This window comes from Paramormyrops kingsleyae, chromosome 1 (genome assembly GCF_048594095.1).
Source record: "Paramormyrops kingsleyae isolate MSU_618 chromosome 1, PKINGS_0.4, whole genome shotgun sequence".
Classification (NCBI taxonomy): domain Eukaryota; kingdom Metazoa; phylum Chordata; class Actinopteri; order Osteoglossiformes; family Mormyridae; genus Paramormyrops; species Paramormyrops kingsleyae.
The window spans coordinates 59,653,951-59,680,276 of record NC_132797.1 but is presented as its reverse complement, the minus strand read 5'-3'; positions in this window follow the sequence as shown (position 1 = coordinate 59,680,276).

Genomic DNA, 26,326 nt, shown 5'->3' with positions numbered 1-26,326 from the left:
AGGGCTTACTTAGCTGCACGGATTGACATATCGTTTGTCTCCGTACTGCTTACGGATTGCGTGCAATTGCCTCTCAAAGTCGAAAAAAAAACTTTATTATTATTATGGGCCTATTCATGTAATGAAAGGCCCATATTGTTCTTCACCTAGTAAACTACATTTTGCCAATTTGCGCTGAGCCCGTGAAAGGCACGGAGCTCACTTTCGTGCCAAATCGTAGGGCTTACTTAGCTGCACGGATTGACATATCGCTTGTCTCCGTCCTCCTTACGGATTGCGTGCAATTCCCTCTCAAAGTCGAAAAAAAACTTTATTATTTATTATTATTCTTCCGTGATTTTCGGCAATTAATGCGGGTCGTACCGTAGCGTGCAGCCAGGTAATCTATATATCAAAAGTGAGTCCTTCATGGTGTGAGGTGTGCTATTACTTTTCTGCGCAGAATACGTTACCATGGCGACGTTATTCACGTTAAAACACACTAAAAATCCCATAGGAATGCATTGAATGCTAACTTTTACCTAGCATTAGCCTGATAACCATGTGAATAGTAGTAAGGCGCATCTTTTTTCATGGGAGTGAATGGCCCATTGGCTTCAATGCATTTCAGTCAAAGTTGTCCCACTCGGCCAGCGTTCATACCAGAGCAACAAGACTTGGTATTCAACCTTAGGCCTCATCACCCAACACCCCAAGTCCAAAATCTTGACCCGCACTCGTCTTTCATCCCTCGTTCTCTCCCATTGACTTCAATGCATTTTGGTCAAAGTTTTCCCACTCGGCCAGCGTTCATACCACAGCAACAAGACTCGATATTCAACCTTAGGCCTCATCACCCAACACCCCATGACCACCATCATGACCCGCACTCGTCTTTCATCCCTCGTTCTCTCCCATTGACTTCAATGCATTTCAGTCAAAGTTTTCCCACTGGGCCAACGTTTATGCCACAGCAACAAGACTAGGTATTAAACCTTAGGCCTCATCATCCAACACCACAAGTTCAACATCTTGACCCGCACTCGTCTTTCATCCCTCGTTCTCTCCCATTGACTTCAATGCATTTCAATCAAAGTTTTGCCACTTGGCCAGTGTTAATGCCACAGCAACAAGACTTGGTATTACACCTCAGGCATCATCACCAAACACATAGCAACTGCCTAGCAACCACCTAGCAACACCTTAGCAACTACCTACAATTTCATAGCAACACCTTAGCAACCATCTAGCTATGCCTAGCAACCAGCTACTGAGAACATAGCAACGCCATCTGACATCATAGCAACCCACTTGCAGCACCTAGCAACCACCTAGCAACACCTTAGCAACCACCTATAATTGCATAGCAACACCATTGCAACCATCTAGCTATGCCTAGCAACCAGCTACTGAGACCTTAGCAACGCCTTCTGACATCATATCAACCGACTTGCAGCACCTAGCAACCACCTAGCAACACAATAGCAACCACCAAAAAATGCATAGCAACACCATAGCAACCATTTAGCTATGCCTAGCAACCAGCTGCTGAGACCATAGCAAGGCCTTCTGATGCCATTGCAAACACCTTGCAGCACCTAGCAACCACCATGCAACACCATAGCAACCATGTAGCAACGCCTAGCAACCAGCTACAAACAGCATTGCAATGCCTAATAACAACATTGCAATCACCTAGCAATGCCTAGCGGCACTACAGCAACCGCCTAGCAACACCATAGCACCAAACTAGCAACATCATAGCAATCACCTAGCAGTGCACAGACCAGCCACTTTATTAGTAGCACAGGCTCTTCCTCGGTCAGCAGAATAGGCCCATCTCAAAATTTCTTCAGGAATTTTCGTTTCTAGTTATTATTATTATTCTTCCGTAGATTTTCGGCAATTAATGCGGGTCGTACCGTAGCGTGCAGCCAGGCAATCTATATATCAAAAGTGAGTCCTTGGTTGTGTGAGGTGTGCTATTACTTTTCTGCGCAGAATATGTTACCATGGCGACGTTATTTACGTTAAAACACACTAAAAATCCCATAGGAATGCATTAAATGCTAACTTTTACCTAGCATTAGCCAAGTGAATAGTAGTAAGGCGCATCTTTTTTCATGGGAGTGAATGGCCCATTGGCTTCAATGCATTTCAGTCAAAGTTCTCCTACTCGGCCAGTGTTCACGCCACAGCAATAACACTCGGTATTCAACCTCAGGCCTCATCACCCAACACCGCAAGTCCAACATCTTGCCCCGCACTCGTCTTTCATCCCTCGTTCTCTCCCATTGACTTCAATACATTTCAGTCAAAGTTGTCCCACTCGGCCAGCGTTCATACCACAGCAACAAGACTCGGTATTCAACCTCAGGCCTCATCACCCAACACCCCAAGTCCACCATCCTGACCCGCACTCGTCTTTCATCCCTCGTTCTCTCCCATTGACTTCAATGCATTTCAGTCAAAGTTTTCCCACTCGGCCAGCGTTCATACTACAGCAACAAGACTCGGTATTCAACCTTAGGCCTCATCACCCAACGCCCCAAGTCCATCATCTTCACCCGCACTCGTCTATCATCCCTCGTTCTCTCCTATTGACTTCAATGCATTTCAGTCAAAGTTTTCCCACTCGGCCAGCGTTCATACCACAGCAACAAGACTCGATATTCAACCTTTGGCCTCATCACCCAACACCTTCAGACCACCATCCTGACCCGCACTCGTCTTTCATCCCTCGTACTCTCCCATTGACTTCAATGCATTTTGGTCAAAGTTTCATTATTTGGCCACTGCTCCTGCCACAGCTACAAGACTGAATAATTAAATTAATAAGTAAAAGCACCAGCTCTTCCCCGGTCAGCAGAATAGGCCCATCTCAAAATTTCTTCAGGAATTTTCGTTTCTAGTTATTATTATTATTCTTCCGTAGATTTTCGGCAATTAATGCGGGTCGTACCGTAACGTGCAGCCAGGCAATCTATATATCAAAAGTGAGTCCTTGGTTGTGTGAGGTGTGCTATTACTTTTCTGCGCAGAATATGTTACCATGGCGACGTTATTCACGTTAAAACACACTAAAAATCCCATAGGAATGCATTAAATGCTAACTTTTACCTAGCATTAGCCATGTGAATAGTAGTAAGGCGCATCTTTTTTCATGGGAGTGAATGGCCCATTGGCTTCAATGCATTTCAGTCAAAGTTGTCCCACTCGGCCAGCGTTCATACCACAGCAACAAGACTCGGTATTCAACCTTAGGCCTCATCACCCAACACCCCAAGTCCACCATCTTGACCCGCACTCGTCTTTCATCCCTCGTTCTCTCCCATTGACTTCAATACATTTTAGTCAAAGATTTCCTACTCGGCCAGTGTTCATACCACAGCAACAAGACTAGGAATTCAACCTTAGTCCTCATCACCAAACACCTCAAGACCACCATCTTCACCCGCACTCGTCTTTCATCCCTCGTTCTCTCCCATTGACTTCAATGCATTTCAGTCAAAGTTTTCCCACTGGGCCAACGTTTATGCCACAGCAACAAGATTCGGTATTCAACCTTAGGCCTCATCACCCAACACCACAAGTCCAACATCTTGACCCACACTCGTCTTTCATCCCTCGTTCTTTCCCATTGACTTCAATGCATTTCAGTCAAAGTTGTCCCTCTCGGCCAGCGTTCATACCACAGCAACAAGACTCGGTATTCAACCTTAGGCCTCATCACCCAACACCCCAAGTCCATCATCTTGACCCGCACTCGTCTTTCATCCCTCGTTCTCTCCCATTGACTTCAATGCATTTCAATCAAAGTTTTGCCACTTGGCCAGTGTTAATGCCACAGCAACAAGACTTGGTATTAAACCTCAGGCCTCATCACCAAACACATAGCAACTGCCTAGCAACCACCTAGCAACAGCTTAGCAACTACCTACAATTTCATAGCAACACCTTAGCAACCATCTAGCTATGCCTAGCAACCAGCTACTGAGACCATAGCAACACCTTCTGACAACATAGCAACCACCTAGCAACACCTTAGCAACCACCTAGAATTGCATAGCAACACCATAGCAACCATCTAGCTATGCCTAGCAACCAGCTACTGAAACCTTAGCAACGCCTTCTGACATCATAGCAACCCACTAGCAGCACCTAGCAACCACCTAGCAACACCTTAGCAACCACCTAGAATTGCATAGCAACACCATAGCAACCATCTAGCTATGCCTAGCAACCAGCTACTGAGACCATAGCAACGCCATCTGACAACATAGCAACCACCTAGCAACACCTTAGCAACCACCTAGAATTGCATAGCAACACCATAGCAACCATCTAGCTATGCCTAGCAACCAGCTACTGAGACCATAGCAACGCCTTCTGACATCATAGCAACCAGCTTGCAGCACCTAGCAACCACCTACCAACACCTTAGCAACCACCTAAAATTGCATAGCAACACCATAGCAACCATCTAGCTATGCCTAGCAACCAGCTACTGAGACCATAGCAACGCCTTCTGACATCATAGCAACCAGCTTGCAGCACCTAGCAACCACCTACCCATACCTTAGCAACCACCTAGAATTGCATAGCAACACCATAGCAACCAGCAACTGAGACCATAGCAACGCCATCTGACATCATAGCAACCGACTTGCAGCACCTAGCAACCACCTACCAACACCTTAGCAACCACCTATAATTGCATAGCAACACCATAGCAACCATCTAGCTATGCCTAGCAACCAGCTACTGAGACCTTAGCAACGCCTTCTGACATCATAGCAACCCACTTGCAGCACCTAGCAACCACCTAGCAACACCATAGCAACCACCAAAAAATGCATAGCAACACCATAGCAACCATTTAGCTATGCCTAGCAACCAGCTGCTGAGACCATAGCAAGGCCTTCTGATGCCATTGCAAACACCTTGCAGCACCTAGCAACCACCATGCAACACCATAGCAACCATGTAGCAACGCCTAGCAACCAGCTACCAACACCCTTGCAATGCCTAATAACAACATTGCAACCACCTAGCAATGCCTAGCGGCACTACAGCAACCGCCTAGCAGCACCATAGCACCAAACTAGCAACATCATAGCAATCACCTAGCAGTGCACAGACCAGCCACTTTATTAGTAGCACAGGCTCTTCCTCGGTCAGCATAATAGGCCCATCTCAAAATTTCTTCAGGAATTTTCGTTTCTAGTTATTATTTATTATTATTCTTCCGTGATTTTCGGCAATTAATGCGGGTCGTACCGTAGCGTGCAGCCAGGCAATCTATATATCAAAAGTGAGTCCTTGGTTGTGTGAGGTGTGCTATTACTTTTCTGCGCAGAATATGTTACCATGGCGACGTTATTCACGTTCAAACACACTTAAAATCCCATAGGAATGCATTAAATGCTAACTTTTACCTAGCATTAGCCATGTGAATAGTAGTAAGGCGCATCTTTTTTCATGGGAGTGAATGGCCCATTGGCTTCAATGCATTTCAGTCAAAGTTGTCCCACTCGGCCAGCGTTCATACCAGAGCAACAAGACTCGGTATTCAACCTCAGGCCTCATCACCCAACGCCCCAAGTCCACCATCTTGACCCGCACTCGTCTTTCATCCCTCGTTCTCTCCCATTGACTTCAATAGATTTTAGTCAAAGTTTTCCTACTCGGCCAGGGTTTATGCCACAACAATAAGACTCGGTATTAAACCTCAGGCACCATCACCCAACACCTTAAGACCCCCATCCTGACCCGCACTCGTCTTTCATCCCTCGTTCTCTCCCATTGACTTCAATAGATTTTAGTCAAAGTTTTCCTACTCGGCCAGAGTTCATACCACAGCAACAAGACTAGGAATTCAACCTTAGGCCTCATCACCAAACACCTTCAGACCACCATCCTGACCCGCACTCGTCTTTCATCCCTTGTTCTCGCCCATTGACTTTAATGCATTTCAGTCAAAGTTTTCCCACTTGGCCAGTGTTAATGCCACAGCTACAAGACTTCGTATTAAACCTCAGGCCTCATCACCAAACACATAGCTACTGCCTAGCAACCACCTAGCAACACCTTAGCAACCACCTAGAATTGCATAGCAACACCATAGCAACCATCTAGCTATGCCTAGCAACCAGCTACTGAGCCCATAGCAACACCTTCTGACAACATAGCAACCACCTAGCAACACCTTAGCAACCACCTAGAATTGCATAGCAACACCATAGCAACCATCTAGCTATGCCTAGCAACCAGCTACTGAGACCATAGCAACGACTTCTGACATCATAGCAACCCACTTGCAGCACCTAGCATCCACCTAGCAACACCTTAGCAACCACCTAGAATTGCATAGCAACACCATAGCAACCATCTAGCTATGCCTAGCAACCAGCTACTGAGACCATAGCAACGACAGCTGACATCATAGCAACCCACTTGCAGCACCTAGCATCCACCTAGCAACACCTTAGCAACCACCTAGAATTGCATAGCAACACCATAGCAACCATCTAGCTATGCCTAGCAACCAGCTACTGAGACCTTAGCAACGCCTTCTGACATCATAGCAAACCACTTGCAGCACCTAGCAACCACCTAGCAACACCTTAGCAACCACCTAGAATTTCATAGCAACACCATAGCAACCATCTAGCTATGCCTAGCAACCAGCTACTGAGACCATAGCAACGCCTTCTGACATCATAGCAACCAACTTGCAGCACCTAGCAACCACCTAGCAACACCTTAGCAACAACCTAGAATTGCATAGCAACACCATAGCAACCATCTAGCTATGCCTAGCAACCAGCTACTGAGACCGTAGCAACACCTTCTGACAACATAGCAACCACCTAGCAACACCTTAGCAACCACCTAGAATTGCATAGCAACCATCTAGCTATGCCTAGTAACCAGCTACTGAGACCATAGCAACGCCTTCTGACATCATAGCAACCCACTTGCAGCACCTAGGAACCACCTAGCAACACCTTAGCAACCACCTATAATTGCATAGCAACACCATAGCAACCATCTAGCTATGCCTAGCAACCAGCTACTGAGACCATAGCAATGCCTTCTGACATCATAACAACCCACTTGCAGCACCTAGCAACCACCTAGCAACACCTTAGCAACCACCTATAATTGCATAGCAACACCATAGCAACCATCTAGCTATGCCTAGCAACCAGCTACTGAGACCATAGCAATGCCTTCTGACATCATAACAACCCACTTGCAGCACCTAGCAACCACCTAGCAACACCTTAGCAACCACCTAGAATTGCATAGCAACACCATAGCAACCATCTATCTATGCCTAGCAACCAGCTACTGAGACCATAGCAATGCCTTATGACACCATAGCAACCACCTTGCAACAGCTAGCAACCACCTAGGAACACCATAGCAACCACCCAAAAATGCATAGCAACACCATAGCAACCATTTAGTTATGCCTAGCAACCAGCTACTGAGACCATAGCAATGCCTTCTGATGCCATAGCAAACACCTTGCAGCACCTAGCAACCACCATGCAACACCATAGCAACCACCTATAATTGCATAGCAACAACATAGCAACCACGTAGCAATGCCTAGCAACCAGCTACCAACACACTTGTAATGCCTAATAACAACATTGCAACCACCTAGCAATGCCTAGCGGCACTTCGGTAACCACCTAGCAGCACAGTAGCAACTAACTTGCAAATCTTAGCAATCACCTAGCAGTACACAGACCAGCCATTTTAATAGTAGCACAGGCTCTTCCACGGTCAGCGGAATAGGCCCATCTCAAAATTTCTTCAGGAATTTTCGTTTCTAGTTATTATTATTATTATTCTTCCGTGATTTTCGGCAATTAATGCGGGTCGTGCCGTAGCGTGCAGCCAGGCAAGCTATATATCAAAAGTGAGTCCTTCATGGTGTGAGGTGTGCTATTACTTTTCTGCGCAGAATATGTTACCATGGCGACGTTATTCACGTTAAAACACACTTAAAATCCCATAGGAATGCATTGAATGCTAACTTTTACCTAGCATTAGCCTGACTAACCATGTGAATAGTAGTAAGGCGCATCTTTTTTCATGGGAGTGAATGGCCCATTCACTTCAATGCATTTCAGTCAAAGTTTTCCCACTCGGCCAGCGTTCATAATACAGCAACAAGACTCGGTATTCAACCTTAGGCCTCATCACCCAACACCCCAAGTCCACCATCTTGACCCGCACTCGTCTTTCATCCCTCGTTCTCTCCCATTGACTTCAATACATTTTAGTCAAAGATTTCCTACTCGGCCAGTGTTCATACCACAGCAACAAGACTAGGAATTCAACCTTAGTCCTCATCACCAAACACCTTAAGACCACCATCTTCACCCGCACTCGTCTTTCATCCCTCGTTCTCTCCCATTGACTTCAATGCATTTCAGTCAAAGTTTTCCCACTGGGCCAGTGTTCATACCACAGCAACAAGACTCGGTATTATACCGTAGGCCTCATCACTCAACACCGCAAGTCCAACATCTTGACCCGCACTCGTCTTTCATCCCTCGTTCTCTCCCATTGACTTCAATACATTTCAGTCAAAGTACTCCCACTCGGCCAGCGTTCATACCACAGCAATAAGACTCGGTATTAAACCACAGGCATCATCACTCAACACCTTAAGACCACCATCCTGACCCGCACTCGTCTTTCATCCCTCGTTCTCTCCCATTGACTTCAATGCATTTCAATCAAAGTTTTGCCAATTAGCCAGTGTTAATGCCACAGCAACAAGACTTGGTATTCAACCTCAGGCCTCGTCACCAAACACCTAGCAACTGCCTAGCAACCACCTAGCAACACCTTAGCAACTACCTACAATTTCATAGCAACACCTTAGCAACCATCTAGCTATGCCTAGCAACCAGCGACTGAGCCCATAGCAACAACTTCTGACAACATAGCAACCACCTAGCAACACCTTAGCAACCACCTAGAATTGCATAGCAACACCATAGCAACCATCCAGCTATGCCTAGCAACCAGCTACTGAGACCATAGCAACGCCTTCTGACATCATAGCAACCAGCTTACAGCACCTAGCAACCACCTAGCAACACCTTAGCAACCACCTAGAATTGCATAGCAACACCATAGCAACCATCTAGCTATGCCTAGCAACCAGCTACTGAGACCATAGCAACGCCATCTGACATCATAGCAACCCACTTGCAGCACCTAGCAACCACCTAGCAACACCTTAGCAACCACCTATAATTCCATAGGAACACCATAGCAACCATCTAGCTATGCCTAGCAACCAGCTACTGAGACCATAGCAACGCCTTCTGACATCATAGCAACCACCTAGCAGCACCTTAGCAACCACCTAAAATTGCATAGCAACACCATAGCAACCATCTAGCTATGCCTAGCAACCAGCTACTGAGAGCATAGCAACGCCTTCTGACATCATAGCAACCTGCTTGCAGCACCTAGCAACCACCTAGCAACACCTTAGCAACCACCTAGAATTGCATAGCAACACCATAGCAACCATCTAGCTATGCCTAGCAACCAGCTACTGAGACCTTAGCAACGCCTTCTGACATCATAGCAAACCACTTGCAGCACCTAGCAACCACCTAGAATTGCATAGCAACACCATAGCAACCATCTAGCTATGCCTAGCAACCAGCTACTGAGACCATAGCAACGCCTTCTGACATCATAGCAACCAGCTTGCAGCACCTAGCAACCACCTACCAACACCTTAGCAACCACCTAAAATTGCATAGCAACACCATAGCAACCATCTAGCTATGCCTAGCAACCAGCTACTGAGACCATAGCAACGCCTTCTGACATCATAGCAACCAGCTTGCAGCACCTAGCAACCACCTACCCATACCTTAGCAACCACCTAGAATTGCATAGCAACACCATAGCAACCATCTAGCTATGCCTAGCAACCAGCAACTGAGACCATAGCAACGCCATCTGACATCATAGCAACCGACTTGCAGCACCTAGCAACCACCTACCAACACCTTAGCAACCACCTATAATTGCATAGCAACACCATAGCAACCATCTAGCTATGCCTAGCAACCAGCTACTGAGACCATAGCAACGCCTTCTGATATCATAGCAACCAGCTTGCAGCACCTAGCAACCACCTAGCAACACCTTAGCAACCACCTATAATTGCATAGCAACACCATAGCAACCATCTAGCTATGCTTAGCAACCAGCTACTGAGACCATAGCAACAACTTCTGATATCATAGCAACGCACTTGCAGCACCTAGCAAACACCTAGCAACACCATAGCAACCACCTAGAATTGCATAGCAACACCATAGCAACCATCTAGCTATGCCTAGCAACCAGCTACTGAGACCATAGCAACGCCTTCTGACATCATAGCAACCAGCTTACAGCACCTAGCAACCACCTAGCAACACCTTAGCAACCACCTAGAATTGCATAGCAACACCATAGCAACCATCTAGCTATGCCTAGCAACCAGCTACTGAGACCATACCAACGCCATCTGACATCATAGCAACCCACTTGCAGAACCTAGCAACCACCTAGCAACACCTTAGCAACCGCCTATAATTGCATAGCAACACCATTGCAACCATCTAGCTATGCCTAGCAACCAGCTACTGAGACCTTAGCAACGCCTTCTGACATCATAGCAACCGACTTGCAGCACCTAGCAACCACCTAGCAACACCATAGCAACCACCAAAAAATGCATAGCAACACCATAGCAACCATTTAGCTATGCCTAGCAACCAGCTACTGAGACCATAGCAACACCTTCTGAGGCCATAGCAACCACCTTTCAGCAGCTAGTAACCACCTAGCAACACCATAGCAACCACCAAAAAATGCATAGCAACACCATAGCAACCATTTAGCTATGCCTAGCAACCAGCTGCTGAGACCATAGCAAGGCCTTCTGATGCCATTGCAAACACCTTGCAGCACCTAGCAACCACCATGCAACACCATAGCAACCATGTAGCAACGCCTAGCAACCAGCTACCAACACCCTTGCAATGCCTATTAACAACATTGCAACCACCTAGCAATGCCTAGTGGCACTACAGCAACCGCCTAGCAGCACCATAGCACCAAACTAGCAACATCATCGCAATCACCTAGCAGTGCACAGACCAGCCACTTTATTAGTAGCACAGGCTCTTCCTCGGTCAGCAGAATAGGCCCATCTCAAAATTTCTTCAGGAATTTTCGTTTCTAGTTATTATGGGCCTATTCATGTAATGAAAGGCCCATATTGTTCTTCACCTAGTAAACTACATTTTGCCAATTTGCGCTGAGCCCGTGAAAGGCACGGAGCTCACTTTGGTGCCAAATCGTAGAGCTTGGTTAGCTGGACGGATTGACATATTGATTGTCTCCGTAATCCTTACGGATTGCGTGCAATTCCCTCTCAAAGTCGAAAAAAAACTTTATTATTTATTATTATTCTTCCGTGATTTTCGGCAATTAATGCGGGTCGTACCGTAGCGTGCAGCCAGGCAATCTATATATCAAAAGTGAGTCCTTCATGGTGTGAGGTGTGCTATTACTTTTCTGCGCAGAATATGTTACCATGGCGACGTTATTCACGTTCAAACACACTTAAAATCCCATAGGAATGCATTGAATGCTAACTTTTACCTAGCATTAGCCTGGCTAACCATGTGAATAGTAGTAAGGCGCATCTTTTTACATGGGAGTGAATGGCCCATTGGCTTCAATGCATTACAGTCAAAGTTGTCCCACTCGGCCAGCGTTCATACCACAGCAACAAGACTCGGTATTCAACCTTAGGCCTCATCACCCAACACCCCAAGTCCAACATCTTGACCCGCACTCGTCTTTCATCCCTCGTTCTCTCCCATTGGCTTCAATGCATTCCAATCAAAGTTGTCCCACTCGGCCAGCGTTCATAGCACAGCAACAAGACTCGGTATTCAACCTCAGGCCTCATCACCCAACACCGCAAGTCCAACATCTTGACCAGCACTCGTCTTTCATCCCTCGTTCTCTCCCATTGACTTCAATGCATTTCAGTCAAAGTTGTCCCACTCGGCCAGCGTTCATACCACAGCAACAAGACTCGGTATTCAACCTCAGGCCTCATCACCCAACACCCCAAGTCCAACATCTTGACCCGCACTCGTCTTTCATCCCTCGTTCTCTCCCATTGACTTCAATGCATTTCAGTCAAACTTGTCCCACTCGGCCAGCGTTCATACCACAGCAACAAGACTCGGTATTCAACCTCAGGCCTCATCACCCAACACCCCAAGTCCAACATCTTGACCCGCACTCGTCTTTCATCCCTCGTTCTCTCCCATTGACTTCAATGCATTTCAGTCAAAGTTGTCCCACTCGGCCAGCATTCATACCACAGCAACAAGACTCGGTATTCAACCTCAGGCCTCATCACCCAACACCCCAAGTCCAACATCTTGACCCGCACTCGTCTTTCATCCCTCGTTCTCTCCCATTGACTTCAATGCATTTCAGTCAAAGTTGTCCCACTCGGCCAGCGTTCATACCACAGCAACAAGACTTGGTATTCAACCTCAGTCCTCATCACCAAACACCTAGCAACTGCCTAGCAACCACCTAGCAACACCATAGCAACTACCTAGAATTGCATAGCAACACCATAGCAACCATCTAGCTATGCCTAGCAACCAGCTACTGAGACCATAGCAACGCCTTCTGACATCATAGCAACCCACTTGCAGCACCTAGCAACCACCTAGCAACTCCTTAGCAACCACCTAGAATTGCATAGCAACACCATAGCAACCATCTAGCTATGCCTAGCAACCAGCTACTGAGACCATAGCAACGCCTTCTGACATCATAGCAACCCACTTGCAGCACCTAGCAACCACCTAGCAACACCTTAGCAACCACCTAGAATTGCATAGCAACACCATAGCAACCATCTAGCTATGCCTAGCAACCAGCTACTGAGACCATAGCAACGCCTTCTGACATCATAGCAACCCACTTGCAGCACCTAGCAACCACCTAGCAACACCTTAGCAACCACCTAGAATTGCATAGCAACACCATAGCAACCATCTAGCTATGCCTAGCAACCAGCTACTGAGACCATAGCAACGCCTTCTGACATCATAGCAACCCACTTGCAGCACCTAGCAACCACCTAGCAACACCTTAGCAACCACCTAGAATTGCATAGCAACACCATAGCAACCATCTTGCTATGCCTAGCAACCAGCTACTGAGACCATAGCAACGCCTTCTGACATCATAGCAACCTACTTGCAGCACCTAGCAACCACCAAGCAACACCTTAGCAACCACCTAGAATTGCATAGCAACACCATAGCAACCATCTAGCTATAACTAGCAACCAGCTACTGAGACCATAGCAACGCCTTCTGACATCATAGCAACCCACTTGCAGCACCTAGCAACCACCTAGCAACACCTTAGCAACCACCTAGAATTGCATAGCAACACCATAGCAACCATCTAGCTATGCCTAGCAACCAGCTACTGAGACCATAGCAACGCCTTCTGACATCATAGCAACCCACTTGCAGCACCTAGCAACCACCTAGCAACACCTTAGCAACCACCTAGAATTGCATAGCAACACCATAGCAACCATCTAGCTATGCCTAGCAACCAGCTACTGAGACCATAGCAACGCCTTCTGACATCATAGCAACCCACTTGCAGCACCTAGCAACCACCTAGCAACTCCTTAGCAACCACCTAGAATTGCATAGCAACACCATAGCAACCATCTAGCTATGCCTAGCAACCAGCTACTGAGACCATAGCAACGCCTTCTGACATCATAGCAACCCACTTGCAGCACCTAGCAACCACCTAGCAACACCTTAGCAACCACCTAGAATTGCATAGCAACACCATAGCAACCATCTAGCTATGCCTAGCAACCAGCTACTGAGACCATAGCAACGCCTTCTGACATCATAGCAACCCACTTGCAGCACCTAGCAACCACCTAGCAACACCTTAGCAACCACCTAGAATTGCATAGCAACACCATAGCAACCATCTAGCTATGCCTAGCAACCAGCTACTGAGACCATAGCAACGCCTTCTGACATCATAGCAACCCACTTGCAGCACCTAGCAACCACCTAGCAACACCTTAGCAACCACCTAGAATTGCATAGCAACACCATAGCAACCATCTTGCTATGCCTAGCAACCAGCTACTGAGACCATAGCAACGCCTTCTGACATCATAGCAACCTACTTGCAGCACCTAGCAACCACCAAGCAACACCTTAGCAACCACCTAGAATTGCATAGCAACACCATAGCAACCATCTAGCTATAACTAGCAACCAGCTACTGAGACCATAGCAACGCCTTCTGACATCATAGCAACCCACTTGCAGCACCTAGCAACCACCTAGCAACACCTTAGCAACCACCTAGAATTGCATAGCAACACCATAGCAACCATCTAGCTATGCCTAGCAACCAGCTACTGAGACCATAGCAACGCCTTCTGACATCATAGCAACCCACTTGCAGCACCTAGCAACCACCTAGCAACACCTTAGCAACCACCTAGAATTGCATAGCAACACCATAGCAACCATCTAGCTATGCCTAGCAACCAGCTACTGAGACCATAGCAATGACATCTGACATCATAGCAACCCACTTGCAGCACCTAGCAACCACCTAGCAACAGCTTAGCAACCACCTATAATTCCACAGCAACACCATAGCAACCATCTAGCTATGCCTAGCAACCAGCTACTGAGCCCATAGCAACACCTTCTGACAACATAGCAACCACCTAGCAACACCTTAGCAACCACCTAAAATACCATAGCAACACCATAGCAACCATCTAGCTATGCCTAGCAACCAGCTACTGAGACCATAGCAACGCCTTCTGACATCATAGCAACCAGCTTGCAGCACCTAGCAACCACCTAGCAACACCATAGCAACCATCTAGCTATGCCTAGCAACCAGCTACTGAGACCATAGCAATGCCTTATGACACCATAGCAACCACCTAGCAACAGCTAGCAACCACCTAGCAACACCATAGCAACCACCAAAAAATGCATAGCAACACCATAGCAACCATTTAGATATGCCTAGCGACCAGCTACTGAGACCATTGCAACACCTTCTGATGCCATAGCAAACACCTTGCAGCACCTAGCAACCACCATGCAACACCATAGCAACCACCTATAATTGCATAGCAACAACATAGCAACCACGTAGCAATGCCTAGCAACCAGCTACCAACACACTTGCAATGCCTAATAACAACATTGCAACCACCTAGCAATGCCTAGCGGCACTTCGGTAACCACCTAGCAGCACCATAGCAACTAACTTGCAAATCTTAGCAATCACCTAGCAGTAACCTGACCAGCCATTTTATTAGTAGCACAGGCTCTTCCACGGTCAGCGGAATAGGCCCATCTCAAAATTTCTTCAGGAATTTTCGTTTCTAGTTTATTATGGGCCTATTCATGTAATGAAAGGCCCATATTACTCTTCACCTAGTAAATTACATTTTGCCAATTTGCGCTGAGCCCGTGAAAGGCACGGAGCTCACTTTGGTGCCAAATCGTAGGGCTTACTTAGCTGCACGGATTGACATATCGTTTGTCTCCGTACTGCTTACGGATTGCGTGCAATTGCCTCTCAAAGTCGAAAAAAAAACTTTATTATTATTTATTTATTATTATTATTATTCTTCCGTGATTTTCGGCAATTAATGCGGGTCGTACCGTAGCGTGCAGCCAGGCAATCTATATATCAAAAGTGAGTCCTTCATGGTGTGAGGTGTGCTATTACTTTTCTGCGCAGAATATGTTACCATGGCGACGTTATTCACGTTAAAACACACTTAAAATCCCATAGGAATGCACTGAATGCTAACTTTGACCTAGCATTAGCCATGTGAATAGTAGTAAGGCGCATCTTTTTCCATGGGAGTGAATGGCCCATTGACTTCAATGCATTTCAGTCAAAGTTGTCCCACTCGGCCAGCGTTCATACCAGAGCAACAAGACTCGGTATTCAACCTTAGGCCTCATCAACCAACACCGCAAGTCCAACATCTTGACCCGCACTCGTCTTTCATCCCTCGTTCCCTCCCATTGACTTCAATGCATTTCAGTCCAAGTTTTCCCATTCGTCCAGCGTTCATACCACTGCAACAAGACTTCATATTCACCCTTAGGCCTCATCACCCAACGCCCGAAGTCCACCATCTTGACCCGCACTCGTCTTTCATCCCTCGTTCTCTCCCATTGACTTCAATGCATTTCAGTCAAAGTTTTCCTATTCGGCCAGCGTTCATACCACTGCAACAAGACTAGGTATTCAACCTCAGGCCTCATCACCCAACACCCCAACACCACCATCTTGACCCGCACTCGTCTTTCATCCCTCGTTCCCTCCCATTGACTTCAATGCATTTCAGTCAAAGTTTTCCCATTCGTCCAGCGTTCATACCACTGCAACAAGACTTCATATTCACCCTTAGGCCTCATCACCCAACGCCCCAAGTCCACCATCTTGACCCGCACTCGTCTTTCATCCCTCGTTCCCTCCCATTGACTTCAATGCATTTCAGTCAAAGTTTTCCCACTGGGCCAGCATTCATACCACAGCAACAAGACTAGGTATTCAACCTCAGGCCTCATCACCCAACACCCCAAGACCACCATCTTGACCCGCACTCGTCTTTCATCCCTCGTTCTCTCCCATTGACTTCAATGCATTTCAGTCAAAATTGTCCCACTCCGCCAGTGTTCATACCACAGCAACAACACTCGGTATTCAACCTTAGGCCTCATCACCCAACACCGCAAGTCCAACATCTTGACCCGCACTCGTCTTTCATCCCTCGTTCTCTCCCATTGACTTCAATGCATTTCAGTCAAAGTTTTCCTATTCGGCCAGTGTTCATACCACAGCAACAAGACTAGGTATTCAACCTCAGGCCTCATCACCCAACACCCCAAGACCACCATCTTGACCCGCACTCGTCTTTCATCCCTCGTTCTCTCCCATTGACTTCAATGCATTTCAGTCAAAGTTGTCCCACTCCGCCAGTGTTCATACCACAGCAACAACACTCGGTATTCAACCTTAGGCCTCATCACCCAACACCGCAAGTCCAACATCTTGACCCGCACTCGTCTTTCATCCCTCGTTCTCTCCCATTGACTTCAATGCATTTCAGTCAAAATTGTCCCACTCCGCCAGTGTTCATACCACAGCAACAACACTCGGTATTCAACCTTAGGCCTCATCACCCAACACCGCAAGTCCAACATCTTGACCCGCACTCGTCTTTCATCCCTCGTTCTCTCCCATTGACTTCAATGCATTTCAGTCAAAGTTTTCCTATTCGGCCAGTGTTCATACCACAGCAACAAGACTAGGTATTCAACCTCAGGCCTCATCACCCAACACCCCAAGACCACCATCTTGACCCGCACTCGTCTTTCATCCCTCGTTCTCTCCCATTGACTTCAATGCATTTCAGTCAAAGTTGTCCCACTCCGCCAGTGTTCATACCACAGCAACAACACTCGGTATTCAACCTTAGGCCTCATCACCCAACACCGCAAGTCCAACATCTTGACCCGCACTCGTCTTTCATCCCTCGTTCTCTCCCATTGACTTCAATGCATTTCAGTCAAAGTTTTCCTATTCGGCCAGTGTTCATACCACAGCAACAAGACTAGGTATTCAACCTCAGGCCTCATCACCCAACACCCCAAGACCACCATCTTGACCCGCACTCGTCTTTCATCCCTCGTTCTCTCCCATTGACTTCAATGCATTTCAGTCAAAGTTGTCCCACTCCGCCAGTGTTCATACCACAGCAACAACACTCGGTATTCAACCTTAGGCCTCATCACCCAACACCGCAAGTCCAACATCTTGACCCGCACTCGTCTTTCATCCCTCGTTCTCTCCCATTGACTTCAATGCATTTCAGTCAAAGTTGTCCCACTGGGCCAGCGTTCATACCACAGCAACAAGACTTGGTATTCAACCTTAGGCCTCATCACACAACACCTTAAGACCACCATCCTGACCCGTACTCGTCTTTCATCCCTCGTTCTCTCCTATTGACATCAATGCATTTCTGTCAAAGTTTCCCTATTTGTTCACTGCTCCTCTCACTGCTACAAGACTAAATAAGTAAATCAATAAGTAAAGGCACCTGCTCTTCCTCGGTCAGCAGAATAGGCCCATCTCAAAATTTCTTCAGGAATTTTCGTTTCTAGTTATTATTATTCTTCCGTGATTTTCGGCAATTAATGCGGGTCGTACCGTAGCGTGCAGCCAGGCCAGCTATATGTCAAAAGTGAGTCCTTCATGGTGTGAGGTGTGCTATTACTTTTCTGCGCAGAATATGTTACCATGGCGACGTTATTCACGTTAAAACACACTAAAAATCCCATAGGAATGCATTAAATGCTAACTTTTACCTAGCATTAGCCATGTGAATAGTAGTAAGGCGCATCTTTTTACATGGGAGTGAATGGCCCATTGGCTTCAATGCATTTTAGTCAAAGTTGTCCCACTCGGCCAGCGTTCATACCAGAGCAACAAGACTTGTTATTCAACCTTAGGCCTCATCACCCAACACCCCAAGTCCAACATCTTGACCCGCACTCGTCTTTCATTATTATTATTCTTCCGTAGATTTTCGGCAATTAATGCGGGTCGTACCGTAACGTGCAGCCAGGCAATCTATATATCAAAAGTGAGTCCTTGGTTGTGTGAGGTGTGCTATTACTTTTCTGCGCAGAATATGTTTCCATGGCGACGTTATTCACGTTAAAACACACTAAAAATCCCATAGGAATGCATTAAATGCTAACTTTTACCTAGCATTAGCCATGTGAATAGTAGTAAGGCACATCTTTTTTCATGGGAGTGAATGGCCCATTGGCTTCAATGCATTTCAGTCAAAGTTGTCCCACTCGGCCAGCGTTCATACCACAGCAACAAGACTCGGTATTCAACCTTAGGCCTCATCACCCAACACCCCAAGTCCACCATCTTGACCCGCACTCGTCTTTCATCCCTCGTTCTCTCCCATTGGCTTCAATGCATTCCAGTCAAAGTTGTCCCACTCGGCCAGCGTTGATACCTCAGCAACAAGACTCGGTTTTCAACCTTAGACCTCATCACCCAACACCCCAAGTCCAACATCTTGACCCGCACTCGTCTTTCATCCCTCGTTCTCTCACATTGACTTCAATGCATTTCAGTCAAAGTTCTCCTACTCGGCCAGGGTTCACGCCACAGCAATAACACTCGGTATTCAACCTCAGGCCTCATCACCCAACACCCCAAGTCCAACATCTTGACCCGCACTCGTCTTTCATCCCTCGTTCCCTCCCATTGACTTCAATGCATTTCAGTCAAAGTTTTCCCATTCGTCCAGCGTTCATACCACAGCAACAAGACTTCATATTCACCCTTAGGCCTCATCACCCAACGCCCCAAGTCCACCATCTTGACCCGCACTCCTCTTTCATCCCTCGTTCTCTCCCATTGACTTCAATGCATTTCAGTCAAAGTTGTCCCACTCGGCCAGCGTTCATACCACAGCAACAAGACTCGGTATTTAACCTTAGGCCTCATCACCCCACACCCCAAGTCCAACATCTTGACTCGCACTCGTCTTTCATCCCTCGTTCTCTCCCATTGACTTCAATGCATTTCAGTCAAAGTTTTCCCACTGGTCCAACGTTTATGCCACAGCAACAAGACTCGGTATTAAACCTTAGGCCTCATCATCCAACACCACAAGTCCAACATCTTCACCCGCACTCCTCTTTCATCCCTCGTTCTTTCCCATTGACTTCAATGCATTTCAGTCAAAGTTTTCCCACTGGGCCAGCGTTCATACCACAGCAACAAGACTCGGTATTCAACCTTAGGCCTCATCACCCAACATCCCAAGTCCACCATCTTGACCCGCACTCGTCTTTCATCCCTCGTTCTCTCCCATTGACTTCAATGCATTTCAGTCAAAGTTTTCCCACTGGGCCAGCGTTCATACCACAGCAACAAGACTCGGTATTCAACCTTAGGCCTCATCACCCAACACCCCAAGTCTACCATCTTGACCCGCACTCGTCTTTCATCCCTCGTTCTCTCCCATTGACTTCAATGCATTTCAGTCAAAGTTTTCCTACTCGGCCAGTGTTCACGCCACAGCAATAACACTCGGTATTAAACTTTAGGCCTCATCACCAAACACCTTAAGACCACCATCTTCACCAGCACTCGTCTTTCATCACTCGTTCTCTCCCATTGACTTCAATGCATTTCAGTCAAAGTTTTCCTATTCGGCCAGTGTTCATACCACTCCAACAAGACTAGGTATTCAACCTCAGGCCTCATCACCCAACACCCCAAGACCACCATCTTGACCCGCACTCGTCTTTCATCCCTCGTTCTCTCCCATTGACTTCAATGCATTTCAGTCATAGTTTTACCACTCGGCCAGCATTCATACCATAACAACAAGACTCGGTATTCAAGCTTAGGCCTCATCACCCAACACATTAAGACCACCATCTTGACCCGCACTCGTTTTTCATCCCTCGTTCTCTCCCATTGACTTCAATGCATTTCAGTCAAAGTTGTTCCACTCGGCCAGCGTTCATACCAGAGCAACAAGACTTGGTATTCAACCTCAGGCCTCATCACCCAACACCCCAAGTCCAACATCTTGACCCGCACTCGTCTTTCATCCCTCGTTCTCTCCCATTGACTTCAATGCATTTCAGTCAAAGTTGTCCCACTCGGCCAGCGTTCATACCACAGCAACAAGACTCGGTATTCAACCTTAGGCCTCATCACCCAACACCCCAAGTCCACCATCTTGACCCGCACTCGTCTTTCATCCCTCGTTCTCTCCCATTGACTTCAATGCATTTCAGTCAAAGTTTTCCTACTCGGCCAGTGTTCACGCCACAACAATAACACTAGGTATTAAACCTTAGGCCTCATCACCAAACACCTTAAGACCACCATCTTCACCAGCACTCCTCTTTCATCCCTCGTTCTCTCCCATTGACTTTATTGCATTTTGGACAAAGTTTTCCTACTAGGCCAGGGTTTGTGCCACAACAATAAGACTCGTTATTAAACCTCAGGCACCATCACCAAACACATAGCTACTGCTTAGCAACCACCTAGAATTGCATAGCAACACCATAGCAACCATCTAGCTATGCCTAGCAACCAGCTACTGAGACCTTAGCAACGCCTTCTGACATCATAGCAGCCCAATTGCAGCACCTAGCAACCACCTAGCAACACCTTAGCAACCACCTAGAATTGCATAGCAACACCATAGCAACCATCTAGCTAAGCCTAGCAACCAGCTACTGAGACCTTAGCAACGCCTTCTGACATCATAGCAACCAGCTTGCAGCACCTAGCAACCACCTAGCAACACCTTAGCAACCACCTATAATTGCATAGCAACACCATAGCAACCATCTAGCTATGCCTAGCTACCACCAACTGAGACCATAGCAACGCCATCTGACATCATAGCAACCAACTTGCAGCACCAAGCAACCACCTAGCAACACCTTAGAAACCACCTATAATTGCATAGCAACACCATAGCAACCATCTAGCTATGCCTAGCAACCAGCTACTGAGACCATAGCAACGCCTTCTGACATCATAGCAACCCACTTGCAGCACCTAGTAACCACCTAGCAACTCCTTAGCAACCACCTAGAATTGCATAGCAACACCATAGCAACCATCTAGCTATGCCTAGCAACCAGCTACTGAGACCTTAGCAACGCCTTCTGACATCATAGCAACCCACTTGCAGCACCTAGCAACCACCTAGCAACACCTTAGCAACCACCTAGAATTGCATAGCAACACCATAGCAACCATCTAGTTTATTATGGGCCTATTCATGTAATGAAAGGCCCATATTACTCTTCACCTAGTAAATTACATTTTGCCAATTTGCGAGGAGCCCGTGAAAGGCACGGAGCTCACTTTGGTGCCAAATCGTAGGGCTTACCTAGCCGGACGGATTGACATATCGCTTGTCTCCGTCCTCCTTACGGATTGCGTGCAATTGCCTCTCAAAGTCGAAAAAAAACTTTATTATTTATTATGGGCCTATTCATGTAATGAAAGGCCCATATTGTTCTTCACCTAGTAAACTACATTTTGCCAATTTGCGCTGAGCCCGTGAAAGGCACGGAGCTCACTTTGGTGCCAAATCGTAGAGCTTGGTTAGCTGGACGGATTGACATATTGATTGTCTCCGTCATCCTTACGGATTGCGTGCAATTCCCTCTCAAAGTCGAAAAAAAACTTTATTATTTATTATTATTCTTCCGTGATTTTCGGCAATTAATGCGGGTCGTACCGTAGCGTGCAGCCAGGCAATCTATATATCAAAAGTGAGTCCTTCATGGTGTGAGGTGTGCTATTACTTTTCTGCGCAGAATATGTTACCATGGCGACGTTATTCACGTTCAAACACACTTAAAATCCCATAGGAATGCATTGAATGCTAACTTTTACCTAGCATTAGCCTGATAACCATGTGAATAGTAGTAAGGCGCATCTTTTTTCATGGGAGTGAATGGCCCATTGGCTTCAATGCATTTCAGTCAAAGTTGTCCCACTCGGCCAGCGTTCATACCAGAGCAACAAGACTTGGTATTCAACCTTAGGCCTCATCACCCAACACCCCAAGTCCAACATCTTGACCCGCACTCGTCTTTCATCCCTCGTTCTCTCCCATTGACTTCAATGCATTTCAGTTAAAGTTTTGCTATTCGGCCAGCGTTCATGCCTCAGCAACAAGACTCGGTATTCGACCTCAGACCTCATCACCCAACACCCCATGACCACCATCATGACCCGCACTCGTCTTTCATCCCTCGTTCTCTCCCATTGACTTCAATGCATTTCAGTTAAAGTTTTGCTATTCGGCCAGCGTTCATGCCTCAGCAACAAGACTAGGTATTTGACCTCAGGCCTCATCACCCAACACCCCAAGTCCACCATCTTGACCCGCACTCGTCTTTCATCCCTCTTTCTCTCCCATTGACTTCAATGCATTTCAGTCAAAGTTGTCCCACTCGGCCAGCGTTCATACCACAGCAACAAGACTTGGTATTCAACCTCAGGCCTCATCACCAAACACCTAGCAACTGCCTAGCAACCACCTAGCAACACCTTAGCAACTACCTAGAATTTCATAGCAACACCATCGCAACCATCTAGCTATGCCTAGCATCCAGCTACTGAGACCTTAGCAACGCCTTCTGACATCATAGCAACCCACTTGCAGCACCTAGCAACCACCTAGCAACACCTTAGCAACCACCTATAATTGCATAGCAACACCATAGCAACCATCTAGCTATGCCTAGCAACCAGCTACTGAGACCTTAGCAACGCCTTCTGACATCATTGCAACCCACTTGCAGCACCTAGCAACCACCTAGCAACACCTTAGCAACCATCTAGAATTGCATAGCAACACCATAGCAACCATCTAGATATGCCTAGCAACCAGCTACTGAGACCTTAGCAACGCCTTCTGACATCATAGCAACCCACTTGCAGCACCTAGCAACCACCTAGCAACACCTTAGCAACCACCTATAATTGCATAGCAACACCATAGCAACCATCTAGCTATGCCTAGCAACCAGCTACTGAGACCTTAGCAACGCCTTCTGACATCATAGCAACCGACATGCAGCACCTAGCAACCACCTAGCAACACCATAGCAACCACCAAAAAATGCATAGCAACACCATAGCAACCATTTAGCTATGCCTAGCAACCAGCTACTGAGACCATAGCAACACCTTCTGAGGCCATAGCAACCACCTTTCAGCAGCTAGTAACCACCTAGCAACACCATAGCAACCACCAAAAAATGCATAGCAACACCATAGCAACCATTTAGCTATGCCTAGCAACCAGCTGCTGAGACCATAGCAAGGCCTTCTGATGCCATTGCAAACACCTTGTAGCACCTAGCAACCACCATGCAACACCATAGCAACCATGTAGCAACGCCTAGCAACCAGCTACCAACACCCTTGCAATGCCTAATAACAACATTGCAACCACCTAGCAATGCCTAGCGGCACTACAGCAACCGCCTAGCAGCACCATAGCACCAAACTAGCAACATCATAGCAATCACCTAGCAGTGCACAGACCAGCCACTTTATTAGTAGCACAGGCTCTTCCTCGGTCAGCATAATAGGCCCATCTCAAAATTTCTTCAGGAATTTTCGTTTCTAGTTATTATTTATTATTCTTCCGTAGATTTTCGGCAATTAATGCGGGTCGTACCGTATCGAGTAGCCAGGCAAGCTATATGTCAAAAGTGAGTCCTTCATGGTGTGAGGTGTGCTATTACTTTTCTGCGCAGAATATGTTACCATGGCGACGTTATTCACTTTAAAACACACGAAAAATCCCATAGGAATGCATTAAATGCTAACTTTTACCTAGCATTAGCCATGTGAATAGTAGTAAGGCGCATCTTTTTTCATGGGAGTGAATGGCCCATTGGCTTCAATGCATTTCAGTCAAAGTTGTCCCACTCGGCCAGCGTTCATACCACAGCAACAAGACTCGGTATTCAACCTCAGGCCTCATCACCCAACACCCCAAGTCCAACATCTTGACCAGCACTCGTCTTTCATCCCTCGTTCTCTCCCATTGACTTCAATGCATTTCAGTCAAAGTTGTCCCACTAGGCCAGCGTTCATACCACAGCAACAAGACTCGGTATTCAACCTCAGGCCTCATCACCCAACACCCCAAGTCCAACATCTTGACCCGCACTCGTCTTTCATCCCTCGTTCTCTCCCATTGACTTCAATGCATTTCAGTCAAAGTTGTCCCACTCGGCCAGCGTTCATACCACAGCAACAAGACTCGGTATTCAACCTCAGGCCTCATCACCCAACACCCCAAGTCCAACATCTTGACCCGCACTCGTCTTTCATCCCTCGTTCTCTCCCATTGACTTCAATGCATTTCAGTCAAAGTTGTCCCACTCGGCCAGCGTTCATACCACAGCAACAAGACTCGGTATTCAACCTCAGGCCTCATCACCCAACACCCCAAGTCCAACATCTTGACCGGCACTCGTCTTTCATTCCTCGTTCTCTCCCATTGACTTCAATGCATTTCAGTCAAAGTTGTCCCACTCGGCCAGCGTTCATACCACAGCAACAAGACTTGGTATTCAACCTCAGGCCTCATCACCAAACACCTAGCAACTGCCCAGCAACCACCTAGCAACACCTTAGCAACTACCTAGAATTGCATAGCAACACCATAGCAACCATCTAGCTATGCCTAGCAACCAGCTACTGAGACCATAGCAACGCCTTCTGACATCATAGCAACCCAATTGCAGCACCTAGCAACCACCTAGAAACTCCTTAGCAACCACCTAGAATTGCATAGCAACACCATAGCAACCATCTAGCTATGCCTAGCAACCAGCTACTGAGACCATAGCAACGCCTTCTGACATCATAGCAACCCACTTGCAGCACCTAGCAACCACCTAGCAACACCTTAGCAACCACCTAGGATTGCATAGCAACACCATAGCAACCATCTAGCTATGCCTAGCAACCAGCTACTGAGACCATAGCAACGCCTTCTGACATCATAGCAACCCACTTGCAGCACCTAGCAACCACCTAGCAACACCTTAGCAACCACCTATGATTGCATAGCAACACCATAGCAACCATCTAGCTATGCCTAGCAACCAGCTACTGAGACCATAGCAACGCCTTCTGACATCATAGCAACCCACTTGCAGCACCTAGCAACCACCTAGCAACACCTTAGCAACCACCTAGAATTGCATAGCAACACCATAGCAACCATCTAGCTATGCCTAGCAACCAGCTACTGAGACCATAGCAATGCCTTCTGACATCATAGCAACCCACTTGCAGCACCTAGCAACCACCTAGCAACACCTTAGCAACCACCTAGAATTGCATAGCAACACCATAGCAACCATCTAGCTATGCCTAGCAACCAGCTACTGAGACCATAGCAACGCCTTCTGACATCATAGCAACCCGCTTGCAGCACCTAGCAACCACCTAGCAACACCTTAGTAACCACCTAGAATTGCATAGCAACACCATAGCAACCATCTACCTTTGCCTAGCAACCAGCTACTGAGACCATAGCAACGCCTTCTGACATCATAGC